Source organism: Crocuta crocuta, unplaced genomic scaffold (genome assembly GCF_008692635.1).
Source record: "Crocuta crocuta isolate KB4526 unplaced genomic scaffold, BGI_CrCroc_1.0 scaffold70, whole genome shotgun sequence".
Lineage (NCBI taxonomy): Eukaryota > Metazoa > Chordata > Mammalia > Carnivora > Hyaenidae > Crocuta > Crocuta crocuta.
Window position 1 is genome coordinate 8,219,409 of NW_027528417.1, and position 26,889 is coordinate 8,246,297.

A 26,889-nucleotide genomic window follows, 5' to 3' on the forward strand; every position below is an offset into this window, starting at 1 on the left:
AACGTGTTCTCGGTTCAGCCCTGGGCTTACCTCAGACTCTCCACCTGCCCCCACACATCCACTGACCACCAAGCCCTGTGACTCATTTTTAGCCTGCCTTTTAATTACTCTTTAAGCACTTCTAGAATTGGATCCTTCTTTTTCTTTTTTTCCTAAGTTTCTTTTTATTTATTTTTCAGAGAGAGATACAGAGCGAGCAGGGGAGGGGCAGAGAGCGAGGGAGACAGAATCCCAAGCAGAATCCGCGACGTCAGCGGGGGGCGCTCAGACTCACCTGAGCCGAAATCAAGAGGCTGATGCCCAACCGACTGAGCCACCCAGGAGCCTCATGGATCTTTCTTCAGGACCGTGCCTACCTCAGGCCAGGCCCCCAGCCTGTCTCACCTGAGCTATTAAACAGCCTCCAACATGGCCTCCTTCCCCCCCAGCCTCTTTCCCCTCCAGGCCTCCCGCACAGCCAACGTAGGGATGCCTCTGACCCTGCTGATGTCCAGCCTCCTGGTTCCTGCCCCCTGCCTGCACCCGCCCCCACCTGCTTTGGGATCCCCCGTGCCCCCTGCGGTGCCTGCGTCTCCTGCCTGTCCCCGGCTGCCCCCTCTGTCTGGACAGCTTCTCTTCTATCTTCTACTCAGCCTTCACACCTGCACAGAGATGACCCCTTCCTGAAGCCTTTCAGGATGTCTCCCATCTCCCTGTGGAGTTGTGTCCTAACACTGCCACCTCCCCAGGGCAGAGAGACATCACTTATCCCGGAGCCTAGTAAAGTGGGGCCTTCCTTGGCCAGAGTGGGTGCTCAGGAAACGTTGGTCAAATGAACAAATGAATGAATCCATGGAGAGGAGTCAGAGGACAGTGGAGTGTGGGTGTGGCCACCGTGGAGGAGACTGAGAAGGAAACGCTAAGCCCGGGTTGAGATGCCCAAGATCATCCCACCGTGAAACATACTAGACGATCTGTTTTGTGTTCTGCAGCCTAACCGGGTGTTATGAAAGCGCAAATAGTCCTCTACTATCCTGATATATAAAATGGGGACAATAGTATCCATTTAGCAGAAGTGCCATGGGGATCGGAGAAGGTAATAGAGGTGAATGTGCTCTGAAAATTATAAATGACTGTTCAAACATGAGTGATGGGTATCCCGTGATGTCACTGGCGGAAGTCTCCGTGCCAGTGGCTCACAGGATGTCCAGTGTGGAAAGGTTGCATGTAACTGATGTCATGGTGGCTCTGTCTGCCTGGCAAGGTCCCCGGGGAGGGCAAATCTGCACTTGAATCGGTCACCTTCGCACAGTGACAAATCCCTGTGGTTGGAGAGGGGGATGCGGGGTTTGGAGTCCAGCTCCTTAACTGACCCGAAGGCCCACCGAGGAGTCAACGTGATGCCCTTCGGTGCACACGACGAGGAGTTCTGCTCTCTCAGCCTGTGGCTGACAGCCCGCAGGGCCTTAAAAATAGCTCTGGGAGGCTATTTTTAGCACACCATCCCGAGGCGTGGCTGGAGCCCGTGGCCTCCTGTGACGCAGGAAAATTGTTTTGGCGCTGTTTGCCAGTGATTCAGACAGCTGGTTTTGGGCTTCGGGGATGTAAAAATAAAAACAAAGTAGGGGAGGCTGGGTTCCAGCCACAGGGCACCCCCACCCCCACAACATCTGAATAATTGCTCATTAAGAAAGCTTCATTTGAGCCTTGGTTCTCTGGAGGTACCAAAATCACAGCTCTGCCTGGAGGGCTTCGGCCAGAGGGCAGAGCAAGGAGCAGAGTAACCCATTTTTCAGGTCAGAAGAAGGGGAAGCTGTGTGAGCTCCCCACCGCACCCAGGTCCCCAAACTGTACATGGCCGGGCCGCCTTTGGATCCACGTCTAATTCTAAAGCCCCTGGGGTTTTGCCAATCTCCGGACTCCACGACCATTGTGAAGCCTACAGAGCGTTTCCATAGACAGCATCTCCCTGGCTCCTCTTACGAGGCAGTATTATTATTCCAATTTTACAGGTGAAGAAATTGAGGCTCAGAAAGCAGAGTGACCACCCACCTTCTCACGCCTGGTGAGTCCTCAGGACACAGCAGGGCTCTCAGACTCCAAATCCCTCACTTGGTCAGGGTGAGCCTTCCCAGGAGGCTCTCCTGGTGAGGAGGGAGGCTGTGGACACAGATCCTGTGACACCTGGAAGGTTGGAAGGGACAGATATGTCCATCTGCCCATCCTCGTGGGTGCCTCCCAGGGACTGGGAAGCAAAGGCAGAGCGCGCCAAGCGGGCCCTCCTGGAAGAGGCGGGCAGGGCAGACCATGGGCTCCCCCACTGGCTGGTAACCTGCTGCTCCTGGGAGAGCCCATCGGGCACCCAGGAAGCAGCGAGCACTGTAACCGGAGCCACGCAGGGGTGGTCCAGTCACTTCTGCTCCCACTTCAGCTCCCCATGTGGTGAGTCAAGTTTCAGTCCCCGGTTATCCCGAGAAGCGGGATGCCCAATCGACTTCGGATGGAGGAATAGCTAATCAAACCTATTGCCCCATGGGGCTACCTCATACTCTCTAGGATCAGCAATGCCGTGGACTCGGAGAACATGCCGTCTGCTGCCCCTCATCACACATGCTCGAAACACACAGAAGTAGGAGAGTCTAAACCGCATGAATACCGCAGTGCAGAGCTGTTTAATGTTTGGTGACCGTCACTCAGCCTAGGTGTGTCCATGCATGTGTCAGAATGTATACAAATTTATACAAATGGGAAAACACTGTACAGGATATGAAGACTTTTAATTTGCTTTAAGTAGTCAATCACACCCACCAATACAAATCTGCATCATTGTAACTACTGCGCCCACTTCCGTTGTACAAATGCACCTTATTTCAATCAGTATTCCTTTTTTTTTAATGTTAATTTACTTTTGAGAGAGAGAGAGAGAAAGTGGAGGAGGAGCAAAGAGAGGAGACACGGAATCCAAAGTGGGCTCCAGGCTCTGAGCTGTCAGCACAGAACCCAACACGGGGCTCAAACCCGCAAACCGTGAGATCGTGACCTGAGCTGAAGTCGGATGCTTCATCAACTAGCCACCCAGGCGCCCTTAATCAGTATTCTTCTGATTGCGGTGTGCATTGGGTTTCATATCTTGATCATCTTTTACCACCCTTAAACCATGCATCTTAGTCAAAATACCCCAAAGCGCACACTTTAAATTACCTAACAGAGAGGAGGAGCACTGGGTGCTGTATGGAAATCAACTTGACAATAAACTAATTAATAAAAAAAAAAATTACCTAACAGAGATTAGCCTTCATTTTGCCCCACCGCTACTTATTGGCAGAAAAAGGAAAAACTTTAGAGATACACGAAGAGAGTCTTTTTAAATGCAAGAAGCCCTGTACTATCTTCGTAATTCTGACTGTCACTAAGCTGACTTGATGAAATGCCAGTCTTATTTTAGGGCCTTATCATCCCTAGATGTCACCCATCTGAGCCATTCCAGCTACCAGAGGGACAGGAGAGAAATGCTGTAATCCCTCGATGCTGCTGAAGCTCGTTTCCACCACCTGTTGCTTNGCGAGGTTATTCTTTAGGGCCAAATGCAATGATGTATGTGAAAGCAATTCTTTTTTTAAAGGCTATATACACCACAAAAAGATTGTTTTATAAACTCTTGGGAGTAGCCAGTGGCTGCTAACCTTTTTCAACTATAAGCCTGCCTTTTTTAAGTGAAAAAAAAAATGTCCCTGAGTCCCGACAAATATCTATGGAGCATCTAGTCCATGCCGGCCTTGAACGAGGTGCTAGGAGTACAGCGATGGTCACCGATCTGTCTTTCCTGGCGCTGGCCTTCCCACAGCTGAGAGTCATTGCATAATCGTGTCCCTTGTAGGATCCGCTGAGCAAGGAAAGCGCATGAAGCCTGGTGTGAATTTAGAGCTATTTTTAAATGAATGTTTACTTTGTTACTTACAGTCGTGGCTCTGTTGTACACTTGAAAAACTATGTATATTTGCAAAACATAGCGCCCCTTAGTCAGAGATAATGCTTGATTTATAAATGGATTTGTAGACCCCTTGCAATAATGTTGAGCCTTCTGCTCCCTGCCCTCCACAGCAACCCAGAATTCTGTGGCCCCAGGCCTGGGGCTCTGAAGGGTTGTACTAAATTTCTAGACACTTCCTGCTCATTCATGGAATGTGACACCTGTTTGAACATTTTTTAGGCCTGGATTCAAGCCTTAACTTCACCCCAATCTTTGGAATTGTAACAGCTCTGCAGGGAAAAGATGGTGGAATGGCCATAGAAAAGCCTCAGGATACCAATTAGGAGGCTAAAGGCAGGAGGTCCTCAGTCCCTGGGAGATGTCGGTGAGAGGCACTGGCAATGGGGCTTTGAGGACTAAGCCCCGTTGTGACCAAAGCAGCCTTGTTGCTTATTTTGTCCTTAATTCTATTTATGGATTTTAAGAGGGTCCATCGGGGTATGATAGCCTTTGGATAGCTCTTATAGGCAACACAGAGGAATAAGAGTAATCCTCAAAGAGAACACGTTTGAGGTAGCCCCATGGACCACAAAAAGTTGAAAAGGACCTCTGGGATTTAGATTCCAGGATTTTATATGTGGGAAAAACTGAAGTTCTGTACAGAGAGAAGAAGTGGCTTGCCCAAGTTTACAAAGAACTCCATACTCGTGACTTCCTGCCTAGGCTTTTTTCTTACCATGTCACCTGCTTTATCAAGCCCATCCCGGACATCAAGACCTGGGATGTATCCACCCCAACAAATTTATTCATGAGTGAATTAATTCAGTACTTACTGAGTCCTTCCCTCCTCTGAGCTGGGAACTTGTTAGCAACCGGGGACAGAATAATGAATAGGAGGGAATCGGGGTATCAAGGGTCTTACATTCCAGCAAGGAGAACAGAAAATTAAGCAGGCAATTAGCGTAGGCTGTGGCAATGGCCCAACATAGGGATACCAGAAGGCTCTGGGGACGATTGTCGGGAAAGGAGGTGATAGTAGAGAAAGGCATTGAGTGCTCTGTCCCAGCACCCTTAAGTAATATCTGAACAGGGTCTTCAGGGTTGACTATGAATTAGGGAGGGGAGGTCAGGAAGCTTCAGGCACAAATGCAGCATGCTAAAAAACCTGAAATAAGAGCAAGCTTGGGATATGAGTAGTCGGTGCATCAGTATAAGAGAACAAGAAAGAATATGGTTGCAGCTACAGGTCAACAGGAGTCAAGTTGGAAGGATTCTGTGGACTAGGTTAAAGAGGCTTGGAATTTTGGGACGCCTGGGTGGCTCAGTGAGTTAAGCCTCCGACTTCGGCTCAGGTCATGATCTCATGGTTTGTGAGTTCGAGCCCAACGTCAAGCTCTGTGCTGACAACTCAGAGCCTGGAGCCTGTGTCTTACCCTCTCTCTGTCCCTCCCATGCTCGTGCTCTGTCGCTCACTGTTTCTCAATAATAAATAAAAGGTTTTAAAATTTTTTTAATAAATATATAAAAAGAAGCTTGGAATTTTTTATCCTGAGGTCTAGGGAAGTCATGGAGGGACAATGGTGACCCATCAGATCTGTGCTTTAGAAGATAGCTTTGCAGCACCTGGATGGCTCAGTCCATTAAGTGCCTGACTTCAGCTCAGGTCATAATCTTGCAGTTTGTGAGTTTGAGCCCCACATCGTGCTCTGCACTCTCAGCATGGAACCTGCTTCAGATCCTCTGTCTCCTTCTCGCTCTGCCCCACGTTCTCTCTGTCTCAAACATAAATACACATTTAAAAAGGGGGAGTACTCAGGTGCCTCAGTCGATTGAGTGTCTAACTTCAGCTCAGGTCACGATCTCATGGTTCATGAGTTCAAGCCCCATGTAAGGCTCGATGTTGTCAGTGCAGAGCCTGCTTTGGATCCTCTGTCCTCCTTTCTCTGTCCCTCCCTTGCTTGCACTGTCTCAAAAATAAGTAAACACTAAAAAAAAAAAAAAAAAAAAATGGCTTCGCATGTGTGGAGAATAAATCAGAGGCGAGCAGAGGAAAGTAAGCCCGGCAAGGAGGCTGGGGAGCCTTACAGTGTCCAAGCAACAGTGATGGTGGCAGAGGGTGGAGGGCAGATGTAACAAACAGATATTTAAGAGGAAGACCCAAAACGCCTTTGTGAGTTATTGCAGGTCGATATTCATGAGAGAAGCCCCATAATTCCTTGCCCATGAAATGTAAAATCCTCCACTTAGTAAGATAGGCTTATTGGTTCACCTAGAAGCCTAACACAGAAAAATGTGTAAGCCCCCTCAGGGACATGGCTCTGGCCACCTCTGATGGCCTGATCCCACTCGCTTCAGGCCTTGAACCCTTGGGGTTTTGCATGCCTGCACATCTACATCATGAGTTCAGCTCCCAGAGCACTCATCAGGGAGTCTTTCATGGAGATAGCTAGTACTGACATTGCAACAGATGGGAGAGAGCTCCCAGATACAGAGAGAGAGCCAGAGTTATATACAAATTATACACATGTACCTGATACTTATATTATATATCATATATCATATGTATAAAACTATGAGCCTTTCAGAGGACAACTCCAAGGAAAATGAGAATGAGTCACTAACAATAGTCTGCCTATCATCCCGGAAATCCCCTGTGTTGGCCTTGAGGATAAGCCTGAGATTAAATCTGCACTTCAACCTTCCATCAGATGTGGGGTGCCTGAGACCACAAAGGAAGAGCCTGGCAGGCAGTTCGAGTTGAGCCAGAATAAATAAATACACAGATACATACATACATACATACATGCATACATACATACATACATAAAGTGGCAAGATATCTATAAATCAGGGCAGGCGTGTTTTTGAGATAGCTGAACATATTGTAAACAAATGATAAGGACATGACGAGCTGAGCTTAAGGATCCTTAAGGGCACTCAGCCAATAGGCTGTGTAAGACAGAAAGGGCAGGTCTTAGAAACAGCGCATGAGCAGTACTGTGACTGACCATCTTGCTGATGTCTACACTCCCAGCATATTGCTGCCGGGCCCACAGGCGACATGGAACAGGAATGAGTCAATAATGAATAATTACTTAGTAGAGCAAATACACCATACTTACAAGTTCGATAAGGTCAACACTGACTTTGGCCCTCTGGAATTTGTGGAAGGGTCCTTGGAAGGGCAGGTTCAGGTATACTATCTGACAGGATGAATTAAGCTGAACAAAGTCCCTTGATGCTGATGGGAGCCATCTATGAGCTACTGGGGCCTCTCCCAAGCTTCCGGGGGCTGGGATTCTAGACAGGCAATCCAAGAAGAGCTAAAGGAATCCCAGGCTCCCAGAGTTTCTGGATCTTGTAAAGAAGATCCCCTAAAAATGGACCCCTTTGGGCATCCATCAGGCTCTTAGCAAGACACCAAGGAAAGTGTACTTCCTGCTTTGCCTGGAAGGAGACACATTATATCCGATGGTGGCTGTGGGTGAGTGAGCCCACACACAGGAAGCAAGATGTCTGTGTGTGCACGTGGGCACTCACAAGTGCTCACAGGACTGACACTCTGCAATTAATGAATGTATTAAAAATAAGAACCTGAGGTTTGATTTAAATTCCCTTCTTGAGCTCTGGTAGAAGAGGTCCAATGCTTAATGGAGTTCAGCAGCACCCTTTCCCACCAACAAAAGAAATAACATCTAATTAGCGGCAGATTTGGAGACCAGATCCTCCTGCCTATTAGGACTGTGAGAAAATATTAAAAACCAATCTGAATGGGAACCTTAAAGGCTGGATTTTCACAGTTTGGGGTTTACTGCAGAGGACTTGCTTCTTTTTGGCTTGTCAGTTGAATGCTGAATAGAAGAGGGTATGAGTTGATAACTTTCAAATAAAGATAACGTTACCATTGTGGGGAAGTGAACATCTACATCATTAGATGTACATGGAAAGTTCCCACCAAATAAGCACAAACGGAGGGAGTGAAGTTAGGGAAGGAGGAAGGGAGTTCATACAGTATTTAAAAGGCGTATCATTTTGGCTGAAAGGGAACAGGTGAAAAGAATTCAAGGACTCCTCATTCATTCGTGCATCCATTCATTCATTGTCAAAACTCTATTTAGGGGCGCCTGGGTGGCTTAGTTAGTTGAGCGTCCGACTTTAGCTTAGGTCATGATCTCACGGTCCGTGGGTTCGCGCCCCGCATCGGGCTCTGTGCTGACTGCCAGCTCAGAGCCTGGAGCCTGTTTTGGAGCCTGTGTCTCCCTCTCTCTCTGACCCTCCCCTGCTCACACTGTCTCTCTCTCTCTCCTAGAAACAAATTTAAAAAATATTTTTTAAAAAACTCTATTTAATAGACTGTAATGTCTGCCATGTGTCTGTCAGGTACTAACCTGAGAGCTAGTTGCACAGTAGTGGATAAACCCTGTTTGGTCCTTGCTCGCATGGAGCTTATAGTCTGGAAAGGAAAGGAGAGACTTCAGATGAATAAAACAGCAAGTGCTATAAAAAATAATCAAAATGCAAAAGAGAGAATAACAGGAAATGCCCACTTTGGATTGGGCTTCCCCTTGGGGAGGATTACATTTAAGCTGACACCTAAAAGCTGAGACGGATTCAGTCATGCCAACAGCTTGGGGAAGGGCATGCTGGCAGAGCAAACGGCGTCTGCAGTGATCTCAAGCAGAGAAGAACTTGGCATTGGGAGGAATCAAAGGAGAGGACAACGCCCCGAGAGCATGGAGAAAGGAGAAACAGGAGATGAAAGAGAGAAGGAAGAGAGACCAGAAGGCACAGGGCATATGGACAGAAGAAAACAGTTTGGATTACATTCTGAGGGCACAGGGAAGGCACAGTGGGTTTTACTCAGAATAGAAGCATCATGAGGTTTAGGTTTCTCAGCATCTGGTCGCTCTGTGAGGAATGGACTGGAAGAGAGAGGCAAGAGTGGAAGGAACGAGAACAGGGGGGTGGTTACAGGGGTTCAGAGGGGAGAGGGAAGGGGGGCCCAGCAAGTGCATCCAGAGGATATTTTGAGGCTAAAATGGGCATGATCGGGGTTGCTTGCACATACGGGTTGGGAAGAGGACAAGATCAAGAGTGACTCTGGCACTCCATCTGGGCAAATGCTTCTTTATTTGCTTAATTCAGGAAGAAGAGGGACATGACGTCAAACCTGGGAAAATAAAGAATAGCATCATTGCAACCAGGATTAATGAAGGAAATGCTAGCTGTGTGGCCAGCCTGCAGCAGGTTTCACAAGGCCTGAGTGTTTCCCATCCTTTCCACGTGACTGGGATTATGGTCCCGCCTTTCTGCTTACTGGACTGATAAAGTAAACAAAAGAGAACAATAGCTGAGGAAAATGAATCGTGTACTACGTGGATAGTGATTAAAATGAGATGGGTTGTTCTTTTAAACTACGACTTTCTGCCTACCGGATATCTTGGGGGAAAGATCATTGCATGATGAAATTTGGGAGCCCAAGTAATGGGAGAAGGTGTAATTAACCAGCCAAAGAACAGAAACTTCCACAATGAGGGGTACTTGGGTGGCTTAGTCATTTGGGCTTCCGGCTTCGGCTCAGGCCATGATCTCAGAGCTCGTGGGTTCAAGCCCTGCATCAGACTCTGTGCTGACAGCTCAGAGCCTGGAGCTGCTTTGAATTCTCTGTCTCTCTCTCTCTCTTATCCTCCCCTATTCATGCCATCTCTATCTCTCTCAAAAATAAATAAAACATTTAAAAAATTTTTTTAACTTCCACAATGGGAGCCTCAAGACAGAAAGAAAAAAATCATAACAGGAGAGGAAAATGGAAAGATGATCTCAAAGGCAAAAGCCTTCACGGGATGTGAAAGAAAGGAAAGGAAAGTCTGGAAAGGTCATCAGCAGAACCTGGGTAAGAAAGCCTCGCTGTGGGGTGCCCGGGTGGCTCAGTCGGTTAAGCGTCTGACTCTTAATTTCAGCTCAGGTCATGATCTCCTGATTTGTGAGGTGGAGCCCCGCATTGGGCTCTGTGCTGACAGCGTGGAGCCTGCTTGGGATTCTCTCTCTCCCTCTCTCTCTTTCTCTGCTCCTCCCTCATCCATGCTCTTTCCTCTCTCTCTCAAATAAGTAAACATTGGGAAGAAAAGAGAAGAAAAGAAAAGAAAAGAAAAGAAAAGAAAAGAAAAGAAAAGAAAAGAAAAGAAAAGAAAAGAAAAGAAAAGAAAAGCCTCGCCGGCCCAATACAGAAGGCAGGGGGGAAATCAGATGACACATCGATGCCTTAGGGGACAAGGAGAGAATGTAGGAACAGTGAGCAAAATCAGCAGGTGGCATCCTGGTGACCAGGAGTCCACAGCTGGCCCTGCTGCCTCACTCTGCCCCAGGGAGGGAGGGAGGGCTTTTGTCACCGGGATCTCAAAAGGAACTGAAGAGCTTCCGTGCTTCCTGTGCCCCTAATCCTCACCCTTTTGTGCCCTCCTGCCCCACAGAGCCAGCACCCAGCCAGAGCCCTCCCACTGCAAGCTGGGCTCCCCTCCCATTCCTCGGCTGAAGGGCTTCCATCGTCTGCCATTGTCACTGTCAACAACATTGACCAGTACCGATTCTATGAGATGCAGAGGATGCACAGGTGAGTGAGTGGCAGCAACTGACAGCCCTTCAGAGTCACTGTGCCAAAGGGCTCACCCGGCCTTTAATTGGCATCAACTAATCAAGACAGGCTCGCTTCAGGGAAAGAAAAACAGAGCTGACTGATGGAAGTATCTCACCTCAAGAGGCAGCTTGGTGCTGGACAGAAGTTGTGCCTGTCTCGGGCATTGAGGGAGGCCTCCAGCTGAGAGATAGTAGGATGTCCAGACCCTCGGCCCTACAAACTGCAAGGAGATGAATTCTACCAACCACAGTGAGCTTGAAAAAGGATTCTTCCCCAGTCAAGCCTCCAGACTTGCATACAGCCTGGCTGACACCTTTTTTATTATTATTACTTGAGAGAGAGAGAGAATCCCAAGTAGGCTCCATGCTCAGCATAGAGCCCAACCTGGGGCTTGATCCCATGACCCTGGGATCATGAACTGAAATGAAGAGCCTGACACTGAGCCACCCAGGCACACACCCCTCCCCTCCCCCAGCTGACACCTTCAATGAGCCTTGTGAGACCTCAAGCAGAGGATCCTGCTGAGCTGAGCACAGACTCCTAACCCAAAGAAACTGGGAGATGACCCGTATATTCTTTTAAGTTGCCATCTTTGTGCTAATTTGTCACATGGCAATGGATAACCAATGCAGCTTCATAGATGTTGGGACAACTAAATGAAATCCTGCTCAGAGTCTGACACATATTAGGGCCACAGTGGTGTCAGCTATTACTAGTATCCCCATCACACCTTTGTGGTACCAGAGACCAACAGGAGAAATCCGTGGCCTCAGTCCTTTGGGGAAGGCCTCCCGAGAAAGCAGACCTTGAGGTAAGTAGTAAAGAAGAGTCAGACTTCAGGGGTGCTTGGATGGCTCAGTTGGTTAAGCGTCTGACTTTGACTGGGGTTGTCATCTCACAGTTTGTGAGTTTGAGCCCCGCATTGGGCTCTCTGATCCCGCTTCAGATCCTCTGTCACCTTTTCTCTTTGCCCCTCCCTTGCTCTCTCTCTGTCTCTCCCTCTTTCAAAAATAAACATTAAAAAAAAAAGAGTAGGACTTCAATAACCACAAGAAGATGGTGTGGAGGTGGGAGAATGGGAGTGTGGATGAAATATTATGAGGGGGGCAGTACAGGGGTCGGATTATATGGCAACTGAACTTCATCCATTCATGTACTTAAGGCTACTCCTGGGAGCTGTGGAAACAAAGGTCCAGAGGTCCACCAACTTATAGGGAAACACAGTACTTATAAGTATGTGTCTTGCACAGAAGAGGGAAATGTGCTAAGGGCCTTCAGACCCAGAAAAAGGAGTGACTGCTACAGTTCTGGACAAGAAGCTTAGGTCTAATGGAGGATCTATACAAGAGGAGGGGGAGAGGTGGTCGAAGACTTAGGGAAAGGTCAGCTGGGCGTCATTGTCCTCCAGCACACCTTTGTGTGAATCAGAAAACCAGGCCTCTGTGACAGGGCCAATTAGAAAAGACGCGCCTTGGGCAGCTGCAGCCCTCTTGGCACTAGACTGGTCAGGCAGAAGGTACCTTCATGTGAAGTAGAAAAGATGGCCCTTTCAATGGAGGGCAGATGTAGCCCCATGCCAGGGAGCAGCCTTGGTAAATGGAGTGTGGGCTAGACTTCAGCTCCTGCTTTCTGCATTCAGTTGGCTCCTTTGTGCAGGGCACTCACTGTGTAGCTATATATCAGGGCCCTCCTAGGCCAGATGGGCAGACGCTCTGGAATTAGGAGCCTGCCCCCTACAGTCCTACGTCTAAGACTAACGGTGACTGTCCATCTGTCCCCTGCTCACGCACAGTTATGCAAAGTTCTCTGTATATTGCATGTCTTGCTCCAGCCAGATGCCAGGTCTATGAAGGGAGTCAGACCATGTGCTTTCTCCTCCTGCAGTCTGACCTTCTGACACTGTTTGCTCTGAGCAGATGAGAATCATGTCCTGGCATCCCTACAAGGTCCAGCCCAGGGTGAGCTCAAAGAGCCCTTATTGCCTCAGATGGAAAAATGCAGGATGATCCAGAGTCACTTGTGGTGGGAAGGGCAAAGTCTACCCAGGCTAGTGAAAGGACTAGTTGATTACATTTTTTTCAAGTCCCAACCGCGAGAATCAACAGCATTCACTTCCAGACACCATCACAGGAATCCACGGCCAGTTGGCTGGTTATTCCAGACTCACAGAGCACGGGAACACTGAAAGGCTGGATGGGAACGAATGCCTGCCCACTTACAAAAACACTTGTTGTTTTTAGAGACTGAATCAGCTTCTTTAGTATCTGCAACAACGTAGGCCAGTCTGGGGGCAACTGTGTGGTGGCCTTCACTTCCAACACTTACCTGTCTCCCTACAGCTCCCCCTAACAGCCTTCTTCAAGCCAACTGCCAATGTGAAAGACCCATCTAGGTTCCGCCCCGCACTCCCCTCCCAATCCCCCCCCCCCCCTGGATTCTAGAAGGAAATTCTTCCAGTGGATATAGAGCTGCTAAGACTAGATCACTGGTTTGTGGACAGGCAGTCAGAGACTGAACCGGCCTTAATAATGCAGAGGTTAATAATTCGCCTTAATTATTCATATTAACCTTAGTCATTCAGAAGTGCCCTTGCAGTAACAGACTGTGAAGAGTTTATTCATTTAACAAAGACTGATTATTCTGACTGCTGCATGGACAACAGCAGTTACCAAGTTGGGAAAGACAAAGTCCCTACCCCCCATCCGTAGGTCTTTGAGACATGGGACAGGGGACCCAGTCGTTATGAAACGACACAGAACACAGAAGTGAGACAGAAGAGACACTGCAAAGAACGTTAAGGCCTCGCATGGGTTGACTAAGAAGGCTTCGTGGAGAAGAAGACATTTGAGGTAGAGGGATGGGTAGCCCGTCTACAGGCCTGGAAGACAGAAGGGGACATTCTAAGCCAAGGGAATAGTCTGAGCAGACATAGTGCCTTAAGGCAGTTCAACGTTTGTGCAGAAAACAGCGAGAGGCTGGCTGAGGTGGGGGGAGACAAAAGGTGCCTATGGGGTGCCTGGGTGGCTCAGTCGGTTAACTGTCAGACTTCAGCTCAAGTTATGATTTCGCAGTTCACTAGCTCGAGCCCCCCGTCAGGCTCTGTGCTCACTGCTCAGAGCCTGGAACCTGCTTCAGATTCTGTGTCTCCCTCTCTCTCTCTGAGCCTCCCCTGCTTGTGCGCTCTCTCTCGCTCTCGCTCTCTGTCTCTCAAAAATAAACAAAAACACTAAAAAATATATTTTAAGTTACCTAAAGAATGATGCTGTGGACTAATTCATAGCTAGAAAGCTGTTGGCAACCAGCTCAGAGAGCTATGGTGCCAGCAGAAAGGGATCTGTGGGTAATAGAAGCCACTGGAAATTTTGGGAAGGGGACATGTTTGGGCTGAGTTTTTGGCAGAGCACTCAGGCAATTATACGGGGCTAGGACAAATAGCCAGGGAGGTATTACTGTGGGAAGTATTACAGAACAGAACTGAATTGTGCGCAAGCATCTTTTTGAAATTGTGAATCCAGGCGGGCAGCAAACAAAGCCATAATGACAGAGAAACAAGAAGTCCTTGCGGTGCCTGGATGGCTCAGTAGGTTAAGTGTCTGACTTTGGCTCAGGTCATGATCTCGCGGTTTTGGGGTTTGAGCCCCACGTCGGGCTCTGTGCTGACAGCTGGCTCAGAGCCTGGAGCCTGTTTCAGATTCTGTGTCTCCCTCTCTCTCTCTGACCCTCCCCTGCTCATGCTGCCTCTCTCTCTTTCAGAAATAAATAAAACATTCTTAAAAATTAAAAAAAAAAAAAGAAGTCCTCAGTCTGCTTTGTGATAAGGCACCTGCTTCTATTTACCAATGTCTTGGGGGTCAATAGCATCAGCACCAGACCTGGCTTCGTGGCTTATGGGATTGACTCAAATAGTGGACAAGCCAGGGAAAGGGAGTCATGGAGAAGCACCTGGAATGGAAATCAGAAGGCTGAGCTTGTAGTCGAGGCTAGCAGCTGGGTGACCGCAGGTAAATTGCTTTTCCTCTCAGGACCTTAGTGTCTCCGGTTGTAGAATGGGGCTATCCAAGGCCCATTCTAACCCTACACATGATTCTGTGAATGCCATGGCTTCTGGTTATGAGCCAGACACTGTCCTGACTGCTTTTGTACACGTGGAAGCCCATTTCTGTCTCACAACAATGCTTTGAGGTAGGTATTTGGTATTGACTGAATGTTTGTGTCCCCCTAAAACTCTTAGGTTGAAATCCTAACCCAAGATGTGATGGTATTAGGAGGCGGGGCCTTTGGGGGATGATTAGGTCTTGAGGGTGGAGCCCTCATGAATGGGATTGGTTCCCCTGCTAAAAGAAACTCCAGGGGTGTCCGGGTGGCTCAGTCGGTTAAGCGTCTGACTTCAGCTCAGGTCATGATCTCATGGTTTCTGAGTTCGAGCCCTGCATCAGGCTCTGTGCTGAGAGCTCAGAGCTCGGAGCTCGGAGCCTGCTTTGGATTCTATGTCTCCCTCTCTCTCTACCCCATCTCCACTTGAACCCTGTCTCTCAAAAATGAATAAACATTTTTTTTTTAATTTTAATAAAAAAAAAACCCTCCAGAATGCTAGCACACACCTTCCACTGTGTGAGGACACAGAGAGAAGACGGCCATCTGTGAATAGGGGATGGGTTTTCACCAGACACTGAATCTGCTGTCACCATGATTTTGGACTTGCCAGTCTCCAGAACTGGGAGAAGTACATTCCTGTTGTTTAGAGGACCCCCCGGGTTACGACATTTTGTTACAGCACCCCAGGCTAAGGCAGTACTAGTATCACTCGCATTGTGAGGATAAGAAAAGGGAGGTGCAGAGATGTAAGAAGAAGAGGTAACCCAAGCAACGTGGCTTCAGAGCCCGTGCTTCTAGCCATATATGCAGCCATTGCATACAACACGGCGACACAGCCAGCCCTGGGGAAGCCACGAGAATGCCTCTGTGCAAGTGCCTGGGAGCCAAGCTTGAGGGCCAGCAGTCTGTGTCCTTCCTCCCAGGGCCTGGACCACTCCGACACACAGTGCTGCTTGAACAATGGGCAGAGGGTTGCAGCATGGGTGGTGGGAGCCCGTAGACAGAGGTGGTGGGGTCGTGCGCTCCGTCACACAAGAAATGTCACCCCTGGACCCACATCCCACTGGAGCTGCCGGGGGGTGAGCTAATATGGCATGAATCATGTCCCCTTTACCAAAGCCCTGCTTTCAATTGCTGGAGTCTCGTGCTTCACATGTCCCAAATGTTGGAATTCCTAGAGCCCTAGTTAAAGAAGGCAGTGCCCATCCAGAGGATGTCAACCATCCCTCCAGGTAAAAATAGATCCCGCTCGATGCTGTATGCATCATTAATCATCTGGGAGTGCGGCCCCCGCTTTATATAGAGATTCACAGTATGCGAGGCATCTTTATAAAAATGATGTTGTTTGATGCTCAGTAACAACCCTGCAAGACAGCTTAGGATAGATGATACGTGATGCTCATTTTGTCAAAGAGGAAACTAAGGCTGAGAGAGATTAACTGTCTGGAGTGAAAGGTAACCGGCTGCCAAACGTCAGGGGAACTGAAACCCCACCCTTCGGTCCTCCAATCCGGCACTCTTCCCTTTACACTGGAGCATCCCAGTGCGAAACGAAAAGTCAATAGCATCTCTGGTTTTTAATCACATGCGACGAACAGCCAGACAAAGAAGTTCGATCGCCGTTGTTGGGCCGCAGGCCTGGAGCAGCTCCCAGTGTGTCAGTGGGCCTTGTGTTCAGGAGGGAACCATTGCAGGTTGGCCGAGGAGGCTGAGAGAGGTGTGTCATGCACACCGCGAAAATAGAACCTGTACCCTTTGGGATTACCGTCACAGCCCGCACTTCTGTGTGTTCCACAGTCGGATGGACAGCGCTGAGGGAAAGTAGGGGTACAGGCTCCTGGATGGAGCTTTGGACCATAAGCCTTGAGGCCTGAGTTCAAGCACCTGCTCTGGTACTTACAAATGTGATTGCAGCAAGTCACGGCCCTTCTCAGGGACTTACCTTCTTCATCTGTAAAATGGGACAAAACCCTGTGTCCCATCTGTCTGACAGGGCTGTCGCAGGAATCAGATGAGATCAGGGACATAAGGGAAGCATATTTGTCCCCTGAGGAAGGTGGATATGTGTCAGGGATCAATTCCCAGACATTCGGAATCTTTCCCACTCCAGGGTCACTGGCTGACCCTGGGAAAGTGACCGACCATCTGCAAGAAGCTAACCTTGGACCTCCTCCAGCTGCTGAGACCACCCACCGGGTCACCTGACTAACACTCTGTGACTTGGAGTCTTCCTGCTTAACCTCTCTGAAAATATTGTCAATAGACCAAAGATACATTGAATAGCTGCATTCCTNTAAGCGATGTGACACAGGGGCATGGAGTCACCTTTACGGGGTGAGCGGGAACGGCTTGGCTGCCTAGCGGACTTAAGAGAATCAGCAGCCCATGAATCCTGAGCCACCTTTCCACCCCTCCTCACTCAGTGTGTCTGGTCGATCTCTGACTTCTCCTCTAGCCCTAGAAGTCTCTAAATCTATGAAGCGTGTCCACAGCTCCACCACTGTTGCCCATTCACCTTCCCTCTCTAAATGCCATCACCCTGTAGGCAAAAACCCAAACCACACTTCCTGCCTGCAGCTTCAGCGTGCCGCTGTGCAGTTTGATTAGACAGTCCCTCTGAACCTGATGATCTCCTTGGAGGATGTCTGCCTCACTCAGTCAGTTGTAATGAGGTCATTGCTAGAACTGGTAGATCGCGTGGCTTTGGAATTCAAGCAAAGCACGGCAGACTTTCCCCAAAAACCGTGTAAGCCTCTGGTGCCCGGGGGGGGTGGGGGGGGCACGATCTGCTGCCCAGCTGATGTCAAGCTTCCCACCAGCAACCACCCTCCCCCCAAGATGCATCCATCACAACAAGGCTTGCTGGCAACTCACAACGTTCTCCCCACACACAGCACTCGGGCTCGTTCCTCCTTAGAAGTCCTTTCTATTTATCTTCTTGCAGAAGAAAAGGCAGAAGATTGAAGTTCATAAAATGCTTCTTCTGGTCTAGCCAGCCTTTAGTTTGTAGGAACTGGAAACAACTGAGAGTCTGTGAGTTAGTCAGCTGTTCTCAAAGTGTGTACTGTGGATCCCCGGGGTCACCAAGACACTTTCAGGGAAGCCATGAGGTCAGAATTGTTTTCATAATGGTACAAAGACGTTCATTACCTTTCCTCTCTCCTTTGACACTTGCAGTGATAGTATAAAAGCAACAGTGAGTAAAACTGCTGGCCCCTTAACACAAATCAAGACAGCGACACTACACCGTATGGTAATCGGTATGTTCGTCACTATCTTGTACTGGCCATAAAAAAAAAAAAAGTTTCATTTAAGATGGTATGTGATAAAACAATAAAGTAATCAACTTTATTAAACCTCAACCCTTGCGAAACATGTTGTTTTCACACTGCGTGTGATGACCCGGTGAGTACATGCAACATGTGCCTCCTTGGGAAGTACCATGCTGTCTCCAGAACCATTTATGTGGCTGAGTACAGCAAGCTGTACTAATCACGCCTTCAGAAAACATGTTTTGACATGAAAGAAGCAACTGACGGATAAACTATGGCTATTCAGACTTGGGTTTTGGTGGATATTTTTTCAAAAATGAACCTCACAAGGTTCAAGGAAAACAATGGACAGTATTTGTTGCCCATGACAAAATCTGAGCTTTCAAGTGAGAATCAGGATCTTGGAAAAATTGCATCTGCCACTGTGAGCCGGACAGTTTTCCAGGATTTAATGGCTTGTCCAGTGCTGTGCCAATGGTGATATTAACAAGTGTGATTTTTAAGTATTGGATGATGAAACGTGCTGATATTTAGAAAATGTTTGTAACTTGGGGAGCCTGGGAGGCTCAGTCAGTTGAGCATCCAACTCTTGATTTCAGCTCAGGTCATGACCCAGGGTCATGGGATCAAGCCACGGATCGGGCTTTGCCATGAGCGGAGAGCCTAAAAGATTCTCTCTCCCTCCATCTGCCCCTCTCCCCTACTCACGCACTCTCTCTCTCAAATAAAATAAAAAGTAATTAATTAATGAAAACAGAAAATGTTCATAACTCAATGAACCAATATGTTTTATTTATTTTTAAGTTGTTCTTTTTTAAAAAACTTTTTTATTTTTATTCATTTTTTTTTACAAATAGTTTATTGTCAAGTTGGTTTCCATATAACACCCAATGCTCATCCCCACAAGTGCCCTCCTCCATGCCCATCCCCTCTCCCCCTCCCCTCCACCCTCATCAGCCCTGTTTGTTCTTGGCATTCAAGAGTCTCTCATGGTTTGCCTCTCTCCCTTTCCCCCACCATTTCCCCCCTTCTTCTCCCTGATGGTCCTCCGTTAAGCTCTTCCTAATCCTCCTATACGTGCAAACATATGGTATCTGTCCTTCTCTGCCTGACTTATTTCACTCAGCATAACACCCTCAAGGTCCATCCATGTTGCTACACATGGCCAGATTTCATTCTTTCTCATTGCTGTGTAGTATTCCATGGCATAGATAAACCACCTCTTGATCCATTCGTCTATTGATGGACACTTAGGCTCTTTCCATGTTTTAGCTATTGTTGAGAGTGCTGCTATGAACATTGGGGTACATGTGCTTCTATTTATTTTTGATAGAGAGATAAAGCATGAGCAGGGGAGGGGCAGAGAGAGAGGGAGACACAGAATCGGAAGTAGGCTCCAGGGTCCAAGCTGTCAGCACAGAGCCCGATGCGGGGCTTGAACCCACGAACCCGTGAGATCACGACCTGAGCCAAAGTCGGACGCTTAACTGACTGAGCCACCCAGGTGCCCCTGAACCAATATGCTTTAAATGGACAATGTATGATGTTAGAAAAAGATAAATTCAAAGTGCAAGATACAGGAATAGATTTTAACGTAAGAAGGCAAAGATTTCACTGATATGTTTTCATATTCCACATTGTAAGGAAACTTGAAAAAAACGACCGCTTCTTGAGTTGAGATGTAGTATGAAAAAAGACCACCCAGAATTATCAAAGAAAACTATTGAACTATTCCTCCCTTTTTCAACTACATATACGTGTAGTTGATTTTCCACGTACACATCCACCAAACAATGTAGCACAACAGTCTGAATGCAGGAGCAGCTATGAGACTCCAGCATCAACTCTGAAGCTAAACATGAAAGCAACGTGCAAAAATATAAAACAATGCCATGTTTCTCGTAACGCTTTTGTTCTGGGAAACAGAATGACTTTTTATAAAACAGAATTCTGTTTTATAAAACAAAAAGAAATAGAATTACTTTTTATAAAATAAAAAGTTCCTTATATTGACATGCTTATTATCGTAGTTTTAAAGTGAATTAGTAGATAAATATTTTTTAAATCCCTCCGTTTTAATTTCTAACACCGTAAATAGGACAGCTGTAACTCTAACAAAATCTCTTTGAGGCCCTCAGTAATTCTTAACAGTGAAAAAGAGTCTTCACACCAAATTGTCTGACAACATCTAAATTTCAAGACTATATAGTATTAGGATTGTGGACTCATAACAGTGGGGAGGCTTGTGGTCAAGGATTATATGGGAACCTTCTGGTACATGCTGGCAAGGGCTGATGAGGACCAGAACAGTTCTATTTTTTTGTTTAATGTGTATTTGTTTTTGAAGGAGAGACAGAGCAGGAGCAGGGGAGGGGCAGAGAGAGAGGGAGACACCGAGTCTGAAGCAGGCTCCTGACTCTGAGCTGTCACCACAGACCCTGACACGGGGCTTGAACCCATGAACCGTGAGATCATGACCTGAGCCTAAGTGGGACATTCAACCAACTGAGCCACCTGGTGCCTCTATAACAGTTATTAAAGTGGCAATGAGGCCGGCCAGAGGTGTGGTGCCCATTCATTGTGCAAACCAATGTCACTATGTCACACTTCGGTTTCATTCCAAGGCTGAAGTCTACAAGCCCATGGCTCTGAAGTAGACTTAGTCTCCTCTGAGGGTCATGTCCAATGCTGGTTATTTGAGGAAGGATGGGCGCCCTAACAAGAGGCAATAACTAGGAAAAACTTACTGCAGCTGTCTGGGGGGAGGCTTGAGGAACCAAGGGGAATCACTGGGCACATACTCTGCTTGGCAAGTGCTGAGATAAAGGCTATAAGGAAGATACAGAAGGGGAGGCCAGGATGAGGCAGGATCCGCAGGCCCCAAGGAGAAAAGCCCACCCTGCGTCTTGTGTCACATGATGCCCTATGTTTACTTCCTTTTTGTTATCACTGAGTCTCCAGGGAAACAACTCTTGTCCAAGAGCACAGCTTTGTCTCTGCTGGGGAAAGTGAAGGAAGAGGGATGAGTTTATGCAGGGAAAATAGCAGGCCCTCATCCAGGTTTCTGTAGGGTGGGAGCAATGGTTAGAGAGAAATTCTCAAGAAAAAGGGGAGACTCATGAATCTGAGACATGGCTTCTCCGTCTCAGATGTTGTTTGCAAAAGGAGGGATTTTCCCTACAGGAAGTGACTGACCTGAGGTGTATTTGGTGGTGAAGAATGAGTGGAAGTGGCTGAACTCGGCTGCCGAAGGGGCTCCCAGACTTCTTCCTGGGGTCTGAGATGCCGGTGAGGCATCCCAGGCAGATGCCCAGAAGGCAGAAGCTTATAGAGGCTGAGGTTCCAGAACTCTGCAGGGGGCACAGCACTTTGAGAATCACAGGCCCCTGTAAGTCAGCGGTTCTCAGGCTTTGCAGCCATCCAGCGTCACCGCGGAGGATGACAAGAAGGAAGATGCCCGTCCCAAACCAACAGAATCAGAATTTCCAGGGGTGACTCTGGTGCATACCACAGACGGTTCACGGAGGCCAAGAGGACACTGTGACCTCCCAGGAAAGAGAGAAAGAGTACGTGCAGAATGCAGTCCCAACCCCCAAAGCATCTTACTCTTGAGCACCAGAAGTCTGTACTTCCTGTCAGTGAAGAATGTGCTTAATTAAACTCTAATGAGCTTTCCACTGCTGGCCGCACCCCGGCCCACGGAATATCGGAATCGCTTGTCCTTATGCAGTGCGAGTCCTCCGCTCATGTCTGGAGCCCTAAATGTACCCGCTTAAGCTTCCCATCTATCAGACATCGTTAGGGATCCCAGAAGCCTCACATAGCCTGGCCATAAAGCAGTCTTCCAGAAAGAGCTGGAAAGCAGTAGATGACACACACATACCCCCAGCCCTTCCTAGGTGCCGCTGTGGAAAGTGGGTGCTGTCTCCTAGAAGCCATCCCTTTGCCTTGCACCCCAAGACAGGATGAAATGAACATTTCTGAAACGGGTCCAGGAGACAGACTCTTCCCGGGAGGCTACGAGCTGTCTCTTCTAGCAAAGAAGGGAAAAACGGGAGTAAAATGTTTTCATCTTTTAAACAAGCTTCTGTTGCCGGCATACAAGGACCTACAGATGCCGACCAGGGTTTCAAAACTCTCCTTTTCGACGTCATTATTTCGTTCCCCTTATGGAGTACATGGTTTCGGACAATATTGCCTGCTCGAGCGCGTTAGTTAAGTCGTAACCTACTTGTCCGGATACTAATGAATCAGTGACATGTAAACACAGAAACTTCAGGTCAGCCTTGCCTAATACGGTGGATACGCAATCATTGTTTCCTGCCATGAATTCAACCCAATGTCACCATACTGCTAGGTAGATCTATTTGCCACCAAAGGCAAAGAAAAATGGATATTTTGGCTACATTGATAGCTTCGTTCCAGTGAAGAGTTTTTGGAAACAGCTCAAGGATTTATTTGTAGGGTCACGAACACTAAGATTCCAGGAAACTCACAGCAAGAAGTTCTTACACAGACTTTGGCCCCCAAACTAAGCCCTGACAGGGTATGAACTTCTTCCTACAAGGACTTGCAGGCATGCTCAGCAGGACGTATCGGTTGTACCTGGCAGAGAGGGGAAGGCCTGCTTAGCACAGATAATGGGATGCCTCATTTGGTTTCTGGACCAGAAACAAGATGACGTTGGCCCAAGGGCATATTGGGGGGTGGGAGGGGCACATAGTTCTATTTGGTGGCAGGCGAGTCAGACTAACCTGTTAGCTGATCCCCAAGAGTGGATTGGAATCACCTGGGGAACTTATTAAAATACTGATTCCTAGGCACTAACCCAGATTTGAACCAGAATCTCAGAGAAGGCTTCTGCAATCTGCATTTTATTTATTTATCTTTTAAATTGCATTTATTTAGGGGCGCCTGCGTGGCTCAGTCCGTTAAGCATCCTACTTCAGCTAAGGTCATGATTTCATGGATTCATGAGTTCGAGCCCTGTGTCAGGCTCTGTGCTGACAGCTCAGAGCCTAGAGCCTGCTTTGGATTCTCTGTGTGTCTCTCTCTCTCTGCTCCTCTCCTACCCACACTCTGTCTCTCTCTCTATATATATATATATATCTGTCAAAAATAAATAAATTTAAAAATAAATTTAAAATTTTTTTTAATTTTAATAATAATTTAAAAAATAAAGTTTATTTATTTTGAGAGAGACAGAGAAAGCGTGAGCAGGGGAGGGGCAGAGAGAGAGGAGGCACAGAATCCCAAGCAGGCTCCAAGCTCTGAGCTGTCAGCACAGAGCCTGATGTGGGGCTCGAACTCATGAACCCACGAGATCATGGCCTGAGCCAAAGTCAGACACTTAACCGGCTGAGCCACCCTGGTCCCCGGCAATCTGCATTTTAAACAAGTTCCCAAGTCATTCGAATGCAAGTCCATCTGGTGACCCAGTGTCAAGTACTCCACACTGTCAGGCATTGAGCGTGGGGCTGGATTGTGAATGAAGACGGACGGTTCATCAGCCAACAGCTGCTTCACCACCGGCAGCCCCTGTCTGTGCTGCGTCCTGCCTCAGTCTTTCCTATGTTTCCCACTCTGCCAAATGGACCGTGTGAAGACATTTTGTCCTATGTCTTCCCCCCTCTTGCCAAGAAGTCCCTTCCCACCCTCCTCACATAGTGACATTTTATATTCCCACTGTCAGAGGGGCTTTTAAAAAGGGCTCAGGAGATGATAAACCTCATCCGCTGTGAGACAGGAAGGGCTCTTGCAAAACCCTGCCTCTTAGGACGAGGTGCTGAGACGCTGCTCCAGCTGTGATCAAAACGCCAGCTGCCTCCCCTTCCCTGGCTCTGGAGGAAGAGAGAGACACTTTCCCAACATCCGGGCCTCAGGTCTTGCTGCAGATGACCGTGTGGGTCCAGCTCACCTGCCCTCCCACGCCCTGCCCACCTCTGTGACGGCCCCAGGGAGAGTATCTGACCTTCTGGCTGAGCCCCCCTCCAACTCAGAGCCGCCAAGCTGCATTCCTTTCTTGGGGGGCAAATGAGATTCCAAGGAAGATTCGAATCAGCAGGAAGCAGACGGTAAGGCACCTGGACACACCAAAGACCTGTGGGGGACTTTCTGCCTCTTACCCCTGGCAGAGAGGCCACCCAGATGAAAGCTGCTATTATCTTCTCACCAAGGGTCGCTCAGTGGTGCCAACGTGGAATGTGAAGTGTGCTACCTGTCTCAGCGCCCGTGACCCTCTTCCCCACCCACGCCGCCCCCCAGTTCATGCTGCTCAGCTCCCCCATGCATATGAGCTCAGGGACCCAGCCCTCCTTTAAGAAGCCCCAGGCCATGTCACCCAGGCACCAAAGAGCCTCTCTGTGGGTGCTCCTTGCGTCTACCCCTCTTCTGCCTTAGCTGGAGGAAAAGGGGGTCAAGAACCTCAGGTCCCCCTCTGACTGCCATCAGTCCTACTCAGGTACACGTCAGGTTGCGTACCAATTCATCCGACCCCTACCCCACCCGTGGTGAGTCTTGCCATTGTGGCTCCAAGGGGCAGGGCACGTGGATGCCGGGAGCTCCTCTGTCCCCTTGCTGACCCTTCCAGTCACAGGTTGCAACTGTCACCTCCCCTCCTTTGCCCCAGCATCCTAACCTGCAATCCCTAATTCTTGGGGCTGTTACAAAATCTGGTCATAGATGTTGAAGAAAATGCTTAGAAGGCTATAAAGCAGATTAGGTTTTTAAATGTTTCTTTCTTTTTTTTTAATTAAAAAATATTTACTGTTTATTTTTGACAAAGAGAGAAAGAGAGATAGAGTGTGAGCAGGGGAGAGGCACAGAGAGAGAGAGAGGGAGACACGGAATCCAAAGCAAGTTCCAGGCTCTGAGCTGTCAGCATAAGGCCCAATACAGGGCTTGAACTCACGAACCGTGAGATCATGACCTGAGCTGTATTTGGAAGCTTAACTGACTGAGCCACACAGGCAGGCACCCCTGTTTCTTTCTTTTTTGATACTTGAAGATTTAAGGATTTCCCTTCCTCTTTATAAAAGTCACATATATATACATTGAAATCATTTTGGCAAGTGCAGAAAAGAATAAGGAAAAAATTGCCCATCAACTCGCCACCTGAGCAACTCTGGTCATTTTGATTTCTTTCCTTCTTTTTTTGTTTTTGTAACCAAAAATTTTTTTGCAGAGTTGAGATCATATTCTATTTGTGATTTGGAATGCTGTTTTAAGGTATTCCTTTTTTTTAAATGTCTTTTATTTTTATTTTTGAGAGAGAGCGGGCAGGGGAGGGGCAGAGAGAGAGGGAGACACAGAATCTGAAGCAGCTCCAGGCTCTGAGCTGTCAGCACAGAGCCTGATTTGGGGCTCGAACCCACGGACTGTGAGGTCATGACCTGAGCGGAAGTCGGACACTTAACCACCTGAGCCACCCAGGCGCCCCGGTTTTGCTTTTTTTTATTCAACATAGTCTGAGCACTTTCCCGTGTTATTAAAAAGTCTTCTTAAACACAATACGTAATAACCACATGATGAGCCAGTGAACATCTTTGAGCAGAAAGCTTTTTATGCATTTTGGATTCCTCTTACAGGATGAGTGCCCAGAAGTCAGATCACTGGATTAAGACACTTGACGCATGTGTTGTCAGCTATCGTTATGTCCCCTTTTTCCTGGAGATGAGAACCGAAGCACAAGAACTGAAATAATTGAGCTAATCCTCAACAAGTCCAGGACAAAACACAGGGCAACACACCCCACGTTCTGTGGTCTGTGCTCAACACAGCCCGGGAGAAAAGGCTGCTCCTGTCCCGCAGCACATCCGATAATTTGCACTGAGAAGGACCAGCAGCATCATGGGTGATCACACCTGGAGCAGAGGCTGATGGAGCTGGGGCGCAGGACACCTGGGCCTTACTGGGGGCCCCTCCCCTAACTTCACCGCCCTGAGCAAAGCAAATCGCTTGGGCCTCGGCTTCAGCCTCCCGTCTGGCTCTAACACACTGCCCTTCTGTCCAGATCCCTCACTACCAAAACAAAACCAGAAACATTTTGGCTTTGATTTTACATAAAAAGACCAGAGATAATCCATTTGCTCCGGCTCAGTGCAGCTGTCTGCTCCGGCGGCCATAAAACGGATCCGGCTGGATCCCCAGGCCAGCGGGTTGGGGTTAATGGGACAGCTAGCTCCAGAAAGCAGGCCCCCAGCCGGAATCTGCCAGCGAGCGGCAGGAGAATGCAGTCCTTTCAGGATCAAGGCAGGTGGCCTGAAACACAACTCCGCGCTGGGGCTCAGCACCAGGCTCCGCCATCGGCGCTGTGAAGATAGTCCCCTCAGTTCTGGGCCTCGGGACCGAGGCCATCACACCAGCCGGCCAAGCTACTGCCTGTCCCTGCACGAATGTGCCGAGGGGCAGCCGCCCGGGGTCCTCAGAGCGCAGGGAACGGTGTGCCAGGTTGTTTTCCCAAGTGACCAGGGACTTGGGGTGCCACATCGGCAGCTGTGAAACCAGGGCGCTCTGCCGCATCTCTCTCAGAAAGGAGAATGGTGCACCCGGGGAAGAAGCCCAGCAGGAGACTGGACAATCCGTGTGAAAACACACACGTGAAGTGTCAGGAAACCAAGCTACTGACTCGGAACGAGCCATATAACATGTCACATAATTAAAAGCTCACGTACACAAAAGAACACACTGTTTACGAGAACACATTCAAATAAAACGATAAACATAAACGCATTGAAATAGCGGTCTACGGGTAAAGAAAGGGAATGGATCAGAGTATGGGAACAATCACCTTTGTCCATGAAAAAGAGAGGCCTTCCAGCGGCCAATTTTGAGAATGGCTGTGAACTGAGAAATATCATCAACTCAGTCCTCTGGACCTGAGGTCCAAAATTTTAAAATGAAGGCGAAGAAAAAACAAACCAGACCCAGGAGATGTCAGA

The 26,889-nt window shown here is 48.2% G+C and overlaps 1 long non-coding RNA gene across 1 annotated transcript in view; it reads right to left on the bottom strand.

Annotated features, from left to right (window-relative positions):
* LOC144223703 (uncharacterized) overlaps positions 1-8,399 on the bottom strand; it is a 10,193-nt gene extending 1,794 nt beyond the window's left edge. The window contains exons 1-2 of the long non-coding RNA XR_013332793.1: positions 8,338-8,399; positions 2,032-2,163 (exon numbers count right to left, since the gene is read on the bottom strand). This is a non-coding gene — a long non-coding RNA (uncharacterized LOC144223703). The remainder of the gene's footprint in view (positions 1-2,031; positions 2,164-8,337) is intronic.
* Between the last annotated feature and the right edge of the window lie 18,490 nt (positions 8,400-26,889).